General features: G+C 30.9%; 1 long non-coding RNA gene across 1 annotated transcript; it reads right to left on the bottom strand.

Moving 5' to 3' along the window:
- Positions 1-5,787: 5,787 nt before the first annotated feature.
- Positions 5,788-7,870, bottom strand: LOC148276251 (uncharacterized). Its single transcript, XR_015823813.1, has 4 exons — positions 7,095-7,870; positions 6,755-6,998; positions 6,044-6,191; positions 5,788-5,957 (listed from the first exon to the last, which is right to left on the bottom strand). It is a non-coding gene; the product is annotated as an uncharacterized LOC148276251 (long non-coding RNA).
- Between the last annotated feature and the right edge of the window lie 2,151 nt (positions 7,871-10,021).

Below are 10,021 nucleotides of genomic sequence, written 5' to 3'. Positions count from 1 at the left end.
AATAACTTCTACCAGTTCAATTCGCATGCCAATACTCGTGGCCGTATTCTAGATCTAGTTATCTCCAACTTTGACTGCGTAGTCACCGAATGTGTATCCCCATTAACACTGGAAGACGCCCATCATAAGACTCTTGTAATTTTGCTCAATTTACAATTCAAAATTCTTCCCGATAATCAAAGATTTGTTCGTTTATTTCATAAGGCAAACTACGATGATGTTTGTGCCCATTTAGATGATATTAATTGGTTCGATACTTTGTCTAATCTGAACATGGAAGACGCAACCCAGCAATTTTACGTTGTTCTAAATGGAATTATAAATAATTTTGTTCCCAAGCGTCTCACAAATAATAATTGCCGATATCCTCCATGGTACACTCGACCGCTAATTAAGTTAATTTCAGAAAAAAAAAAATTTCACAAAAAATGGAAAAAGTACTCTCAAGCGTCTGATTATCATACTTTTTCTTTGCTGAGGGAAAGACAAAAACGCACGAATAAGGAATGTTACCTACATTTTATCACAACTGCTGAATATAACATTAACCGAGAACCTAAACTTTTCTGGTCTTTTGTCAAGTCCAAGCGAGCTGGGTGTGATGTGCCTCTTCAAATGTCCTACAAAGATAATTTGGTAATTGGCGGTCAGAATATTTGTAATGCTTTTGCGGAATATTTCCATTCTGAATTTTTGGAAACTAATGCATCTAGTTGTAGTGTTCCTGCCGAAGAAAATAGTGTAATTGATCTTAATGCTATAGAAATAAATCAGTCATTGGTAACAAAATATCTCAAAAAACTTAAAGTCAGTAAGGGTGCTGGCTTTGATGGCATACACCCTTTTTTTATTTCTAAATGTATTAAACAGCTTGCGCGTCCTCTTACTTATCTTTTTCAATTATCAATAAAGGAAGGCACGTTTCCTGAAATATGGAAAAAGGCAAATATTACACCTGTGCATAAAAAAGGAAATAAGAGTCTTGTAGTAAATTATCGACCCATTTCTCTTCTTCCCATTTTTAGTAAAATCCTTGAAAATATAGTAACCGATCAGCTCTTCGATGTTATAAAACCACATATTAATCCCAATCAACATGGATTCTATAAGAAACGGTCAGTTGAATCAAATCTTTGTGAATTTACCGATATTGTTTTGAATGCAATGGATGCAGGTTTTCAGGTAGACGTTTTATATACGGATTATTCAAAGGCTTTCGATAAAATAAGTCATTCGGTCTTACTTCGCAAGCTTTGGAACATTGGTATACGGGGGAATCTGTATCGTTGGATATGTTCCTACATTAGTAACCGCAGTCAATCGGTCTCACTCAAGGGATTTAAATCATCATTTAAACCAATCCCATCAGGTGTCCCTCAAGGTTCGCATCTTGGACCCTTATTTTTTATTATTTATATCAATGATATAAGTTTATGCATTCAAAACTCAAATTTTTTGCTATACGCTGATGACAATAAAGTATTTAAAATTGTGTCTTCAATAAATGATTGCGAAATTCTTCAAGCTGACTTAGATAGAATCTGTTGCTATTGCAAGGACAATCAGTTATTATTGAATTCTGATAAATGTCTTGTCATGTCATTTACTCGAAAGAAAAAAAGTATACTATTTGACTACAAACTATCTGGGAAAATTGTCAATCGTTCAATGAAAGCGAGAGATTTGGGTGTACTGATGGATGATAAGCTTTTATTTAGAGATCACATAAATACAATAGTAGATAAGGCGTACAGACTTCTAGGGTTTATCTTACGAATCTCCAAGCCATTCTCATCACCAAATACATTAAAACTTCTTTACTATACTTATGTGCGAAGTCAACTCGAATTCGCTTCATTAGTATGGTCTCCTCAATATAATGTATATATTAATCAAATTGAAAACATTCAAAAGAAATTTATAAGGAGCCTGGAATATCGTTTTGGTAACATTGAAAATGATTACGGCGCATCTTTGATCAATTTTAATATAGAATCACTACAAAAAAGGCGCCTTAGATATGATTTAATTTTTCTTTTCAAAATTCTCAATAACATAGTTGATTCGCCGTATCTTTTACAAAATATTGGTTTCCGTTGTCCTCTTCGCTATACTAGATTAAATTCCCTTTTTTATGTACCAACTTGTAAAAACAATTATACCTCGAATTCATTCATTAGACGCACCTGTAGAAATTATAACGGACTCAGTATTGATGTAGACATTTTTAACTGCACGTTGCATTTGTACAGAAAATTTCTTCATGGGGTCGATTATTTGGGATAGTTGCTGAATGTACATCTTGAGTGGTTTATGCTATGCATATGTGCCGCATGTAATGTATATGTTTGTGTATGTTTTATATGTGCGTTCATGTGTGTGCGTGGATGGCTCGGAGTGTACATTCGGTATTTTTATTTATTTTAATTTATTACCTCCATGGAAAACGCAAATGTCAACAATTATCTTTTTTTCACTTAAAATTCTTATTTATTTTTTGTCACATTTAATGTTTATATCTTTTTAATTTATGAAAACTTAATTGGTCTTTTTATGTTAAAAAATTGTTGTTTTTAATACTGATTTTGTATGACTGTATGTTTTCTAAATAAAATAAAATAAAAAAAATAAAATAAAAAAAGTAAAGGTGATTAGAGAGTGGTTTCCTAGGAAAACGGTGTTAAATGGTGTTGATAACACCGTTTTCCTAGAAAACCACACTCTAGTCACCTTTACGACGGCTGTCCACTGCATCACCGTTCACTACGGCCGTTAAAATACGGGCACCGCTGTCCTAGGAAAACCTAGCTTTAGTACTACGGCGCCGTAACAACTATTTGACGTTTAGGTATAATAACACATTCCTATTGGTAAAATTTTGTATTTACGCTATTTCACGTTGGCGCTTATATCCATCGAAAAAAAAATCCGCGGGAAATTCAAAACTTTCTCTAAAAGTTTTTACAGCTCATAGCTTGATCATGAGTAATAGTTAAAAATCAGAAGTATTCACTTTTTTTCCAAATTGTTACCTTTACCACGGATTTTTAATTATTACTACTGATCAAACTACAAGTTTATATTATGAAGGAATTAAAGCTTCTCTATCATTAATGATTCTGCATTTCGAAAATAATGAGTTTTGGGAATTGATTGCCAACCCATAAAATTTAATAAAAAATCTTAGTTTCCTTTTTTGTGATTTAAAAGTGAATTCACCACATTTAACAACAAACTTTTATAAAGCAAACTTGCCTTAACACTGATCATTAATGGTAAAGAGGCTTTGAAGACAGAGGAGATGAAAAAAAAGACACTTTATATGGAACATGATTTTTTTAATAATTTAGTTTACGTTGTTAACTTTGATTCAGTGTTAAGTTGGATAAAAAAACGCCAACATGGAACACATAATTAAACATGACAATTTTTATTTTAAGTTCTGGAAAGAAAAACATGCCAATTGAACGCTTCAATACATATATGGATATATTTAAGTTGATATAATACAGATTTATGCAACAAAAAAAGATAACATTGGAATACAATACTTTCTGAAGAGCTAAACTTATTTGAATTATATATATATATATACTTATATAACATGTTAATAGTTTTAATGTATATATTTTAGTCTTTATTCAGAATAAAACATTACATTTAAATTAAATTTGATACAACTTTAAAACGCATAAAAGAAAAATAATGTGTCATGGTTCAGATTAGGGCTTCCAACCCTGCAGCTGATTTTCAATCTAGGTTTTAGCAGAATGAAAAAAATTCAATCCAGTGAAATCCTCGTATTAGCGGGATCCAGCATGTTTTAATGCATAGCTTAAAGTTCCATTTACAGGAGTACAATATAAAAGATATGAAAATATTGTCTAATAAACAGCATCAACCACAAAAGACAATATTCTGGGACAATACAATAATTCCACTTGGATCCTGGGAAAGAACAGTGTTGTATTGTTCACTTGTAAACGGTAGTTATATTTTGTATTTAGTGTATTGTATTATCGAGACATAATCGCAAAAATATTGTAACCAACAAAAACAATATTTTTAAGGAGAACACTAGACTTATTCCTATCAATGAACAAGGAATACACTTTGAGAATCAATCTCTCGACTATTTATTTTATTGATACCATAATAATATCTTGTTAAAAGATATATGACTGTTGACAGATGTGGATAAAAATCTATATCAACCAATACCGTGGATCTTGCTCCAAGTGGGATCAGAAAATCACTAGGGATCCTAGTATAACGGAATGTGCACATACTCCCAGTTCAGAATACATCAACTTTATATAATACAAAAACTTTCAAAATAATTAGCCCCTTTTCACATCAAAATTTCTTTCTGGAAGTTATGATTACAGAAAAATTTAAAAATGCTAGAATAGCTCTTATCTCAGAATATAATTGCAACAGCTTAATGCTACTTATTAAAATAATATCTACTTATTGCACATTAAAAGCAAAAATGTCATATTTTGTGTACTGAACAAATAAAGTGAAGTCCATATTTAAAAGAAATACTGTATGTTAGCTAAAAAAAGACAACATATTTAATTTGCAATAATGATGTGAACAATAAAGGTCCATATTTAAAAGAAATACTGTATTTTAGCTATAAAAATACATAACATATTCATTTTGCAACAATAAATAAATAAATAGGTCAATAAGAATTGTTTATTTAAAAATATGTGATAAAAACCATCTGTATTTATATGCAAGAGTAAATAAATAACAGTTACTTAAATACAAATTAATGATTTTAAAATACAAATTAATGATTAATATTATTTGCTTTTTACAACAGCCAATTTTTGTAAAACATTTAGATTCGAATCAAGTAAAATTACTTCTAAAATTACTTACATTCTAAATAGAATCATATTTTCCTGGCAATATTTTATTTATTTCCTGTGTCTAATTAAATAGTTGTAATTTAAAAATCAGCTTTACAAATTTTACTTTTATTATATTTATAACCACTCAAAATTTAAATTTTCCTCTATTATATACTGCAAGTTTTTATGGATATTTGATTGAATAAGATTATTTGGATTATTTAAATACCCATTAATAATTTCAATACACCTTGTAAATAAATTCAGAAGGCTATTATATGCTAATTTTAAATAATAACCAGTTCTCTCTCTCAACAATACATATTTGTGATGAATTGAAGCTTCTGACTGAGTAAGGGATTGTTTGCAGGCCTCACAAATATTGTCACTTAACAATCTACGACAAATCCAACCAGCAGAATAGCCATGGGCTCCAACTTTACTTCTCTCCTGTTGAGAGCGTAAAATAGATACATCATGCACAGTAATGCTATTGCATTCTGCTATTAACAAACTAGATAATGACATCCTAGATTCATTATTGAGCTCAGGTTCTGAAAGTAATGTGGGACCATCACGAGAGAAACTTAAAAACTCTTTCAGGTTTAGTATCATGCGCCCTCTATCGTCTTCACAGTTAAGTGTCGGAGAGTGTGACGACAAAAAATTACTAATAAGTGCAGACTTAAAAGTGTTGACAAAGTCTCTGCATGTTGGATTCACATTCTTTCCATTGTACATTCTTATTGTACCAAAAAAGTTTTCCAATGGATCTTGGTTGAGACGTCGCAGAACTAGTTTTTTATTACCAGCCTGATGCAAGTCTGCCCAGAGTCCTTGAACACCTTTGATGGTCAAAATATAGTTTTTTAGAGATGGTACAATATTCTCTCTTCCTGAATTCAAATTTCATTTTCTTCAATTTGTTAATAGCATCAATCCAAAATGCATGGTGTGTAGACTGCGGTGTAGTAATGTATCTCATTTTACCCTTGGAAAAGTTGGTAGCACCATTTGTACTGTCGGAGAGTTTGTCGAAGAATAAGACGACATCACTGGTGGCTAACAAACTTAATTTTTTGGGTGATGACTCTGAAATAGAAAAAAACAAGTATTTATTAAAGACTAAATATTTTTAATTCATATTTTGATCTCATACCGCACATTTAGATACATACCAAATTCTGCAGCAAAACGAAGAGCAGCAACCGTCCTTTCATTCAACACTTTGACGCAGTTGCTTACTTTCATTTTTCGGATTTTATCAGGTATAATGTGTGCATCGTGTATTGATTTCAATAACCTCACATCTCCAATCCTTGCGTCCTGTTCATACACAAAAATTAAATCATTCCAACTTGAAATTTTAGCCTCAGTTGATGTATTTTTATTGAGAAAATTATTTTTTAACCACTTTATCAAATGTGGGAGGTCATAAATTATAAAAACCTCATGACTACATATTTCAAAAAATGTTTCATCTGCAAACAAATTTCAATAAAACATTAAACATAATATAAAACTGAAGTAGTGTTATTTAAAATATTTGTAAAGAAAATCTGAATGTAATTTTGCATTTATAAACTAAGGAAATAAAAATAGTTCTATCTACCGTTTTAGAAATTAATTTGTAGAATTAATTTTAAATAAAAAACACTTTGTATTTATACACCACATACGAGTTTAATATTAGTTAGTACACAAGTCTTGGGTATTCAGAATTCATCACCCATCATTAGGTGTAAATACAAACCTTTGCAAGTTTATGTTAACATTTGATGATGGGTAATTTTGAATACCAGAACCTTGTTTTCTAACTAATATTAATTTCGTGATTGACGTATAAATGCAAAGTTTTTTATTAATAAAATATTAAAAATAATTATTACCATAATCTTTCCCATTAATCAAATACATTCTTCGTGTTTCTTCTCTTAAATATTTAAGTGCTCCAACATTCGTTGCACCTTGGTCACATATACTGGCCTTAATAATAAAACCAGTGTCTGAAACAGCAGCGTACACTTCCCGAATACATTTAACTGAATGGCAGGAGTTGTCCCTTCACAGAAATAGTAAGCAATATCATAAAAAATCTCCCTTATCATAAACACCAGGGCATGGTCCGCAAATCTGAAATAAGAAAAAAATATATATTCTCAAAATTATGACATTACAAATGGAACTAAATAATTTGTTTACAATACTAAATATTTTTTAAAAACAAACCTGGCTTTTTCTCAATTCCAAAATCAAGAAGCCTTTGGAGTCCTTCATTTTTCACACCAAAAGATAGTTATGGTGACAGCGAAATTATTGAATATTAATTAATATTTTTAAAAAATACTGTTATGTTTGCATTTATTCCTGTTCGGAAACTCAATCCTCCAAGAAGCCTATATTAGGTTCGTCTTGAAGGCGATGCAAAAATTTTCTGCACGAGTATGTAACCCTTAGGAGAGTTTTTCAACAAAGCAAGGGACAAAATTAGCGCAGTTTTGTGGTATATTAAATTTTTATTTTTGCTTCCTTGGCTATATGTTCTTCAGTAAATAAAGCCGGTGCTGCTTCAGGAAGTAGCCTACAGTTTCCCTCAATGAACTTTGCCTGAAAATGTCTTTGACATACGCGAAATGCATAGCGAATTCTACTATGTGATGTGTCTAATTTTGGCAAAGCGATATAGTTTGACGATGTCCCCGGATACATGGCAAGAAAGCATACAACACTTTTTTGACATTGTTATAATTATCACAGGCGAGAAAAATAGAAGAGAAAAGGTGAGAAGACACACGCACGCCGTAGATTTAAGGTTAACACACGTTTTAAATTTAAACCATTTTTCACACGCGCTTTTTGCTTTTAATAGAAGAGAAAAGGTGAGAAGACTGACACATACCGAAAAAATAACGAAAACAGGACACGCACGCCGTAGATTTAAGATTTACACAGGTTTTAAATTTAAACCGTTTTTCACACATGCGCCATTTGCTTTTTCTAACTGTGTGACGTCATGATGCGACATCAGCGCTCGTACGTAGCAAGTGCGTAGCGCTTACTCGAAATAGCGATGCGAATTACTACCAATTCCATTACTACCAACACAAGGGGGGTAAAACTCCATGACTACCAACACAAGGGGGGTAAAACACTTCGCAATAGGGACTGTCACCCCAGTGGTGCGTAGCGCTTACTCCACAGACTACGAAGTGAAGGCCACCAACGGTCGTTTTCCTGGACTCAGTTCCAGGCAACATGGCGGCCACCCATCACTCTGATTGGCTGTCACAATCCCTCCTTCTTGGTATAAATGTTGCCATGTTACAATATTATTATTTATTCTAATTTACTATACTGTTTTTATTACAATAAATAAAAATGCGTATTTCTCTTCGAGTATAAGGTATTTCTCATATGCATTTTTTCTGTAATAGACAATCTATTAAAATAATACTAATCAAATTTCTGATTTGATTTCCAATCTACTTTTTTTTCGATGGTTAAAACTAGGAAATTCAAAGACAGTAAAAATTTTACTGTCATGTATTGGAGTGCTCACACGCTATACTTGCCCCCTTTACTTAATGACAATATGCAATGGTGGTTGGATAAAAAGAAAAAACCTCTGGTATAATGATTAATGCTTATAACAAGCAAATCCAGTCAGTCCCATCTTCCTTGTAACAACCAAGTCAGACTGTACATAAATGTTATTTTTTGTAAAAAATACGTTGTTAAAAAAAATTGCAGCTGGGATTACATTAGGTGAATTTTAAATTTCTTAAAAAAAAAAAAGATAGTTCGGGATATAGAGCGATTTTTGTAAAATTGGTTTTTATTTCACTTTCTGCTAATTTTTACGCTGGAAGCCCATGGATAATAAGTTTTATGATAATATGATTAATATTCATCTGCTAATTCAAATCCCCATTAAAAGCATATGAAATTCGAAAAATAAATAAAACATTTTATATTTTTTAATATGTAAATTATATTTTTTTTAAGTTCTCGTGGATAAACAATAAAGTTAAACAATACTATAACTTTTAGTTAGAATTTTTGAACAAAAAAACAATTTTTTCAGTTTAAACGGATCCAACTTACATGGGATCACCCAAAAATGATACAAATAAATAAAAATTTTGTTATGAATAATGTATCTTTTTTGGTTGATCTCATATAAGTTGGATTCGTTCCATAAAAGTACAATTAAATATTTTTTATTCTTTTTCCATCTATTATCTATTATTATACTACTAAGAGCACATGTCTGCATTAAAAATAACTATCCTTAGAGTAAGTAAACTTTGTAAATCGCTGTCAGCCTTGTTAACACGAATAACAAATAAATAAAAGTTTTAAATCTTTATAGGAATAACTTATCCCTTTAAATGAAACACAAACCTTGAACATTATATCAAGGCAAAAAATAATAAGTATATATATATATATTATACAATATAATAATAAATACATAAATGTATAAAATATAATAATAATATACATATTGTAAATACAATGAAGGGGTAAATACAGGGAACCAAAACCTCGATGTTGCCAGCTGCTTGCACTATATATATATACAGTCGAACTTGGTTATAACGATCACAGAAATAGCGAGATCTCGGATGTAATGAGGAAACATTAGTTGACATTTTAGTTCATGGTTTTTAAAAAATCCAAGCTCTGTGAACTTAGTAAGTGCCGATCCGGCACATTGTTACGATTTATAGCTGCTTTTGTAGTTCATGTATGACATGCTTGTTTGGTTTTTACGGTTTTTTTAAAAGGATTTTTTATATTTTATGATTAATTACAAGTGGGTGATGTAAAATGAGTTCTAGACCAGATCAGTTAAAACCTAACCCCTGAATTATAAACACGTCTACTAACAAGAGGAAATGTCTCTCAATTCGTGAAAAAGTGGCAATTATTCGTGGAAGTGTGTACAAAGTTTTCTTTATATTCATCCACAGTGTGAACATTGTGGAAAAATAAGGATGTTTATTGGTCTGCATTTGAAAAGAATATCACAACACAAAAAAATTTAGAAAGTACGATCGTACTAATGTCGATGAAGGTTATGGTTACTCTAATGGTTTTGTACCCAAAGTATAATAATAAATATATACATAATATAATAGTAAATATATACA

Source organism: Micrasema longulum, unplaced genomic scaffold, assembly GCF_059751315.1.
Source record: "Micrasema longulum isolate JH-2025_06_02 unplaced genomic scaffold, ASM5975131v1 h1tg001253l, whole genome shotgun sequence".
NCBI classification, from domain to species: Eukaryota; Metazoa; Arthropoda; class Insecta; order Trichoptera; family Brachycentridae; genus Micrasema; species Micrasema longulum.
Note: the sequence above shows the minus strand (reverse complement) of the source record. Positions and strands in the feature narration are given on the sequence as shown.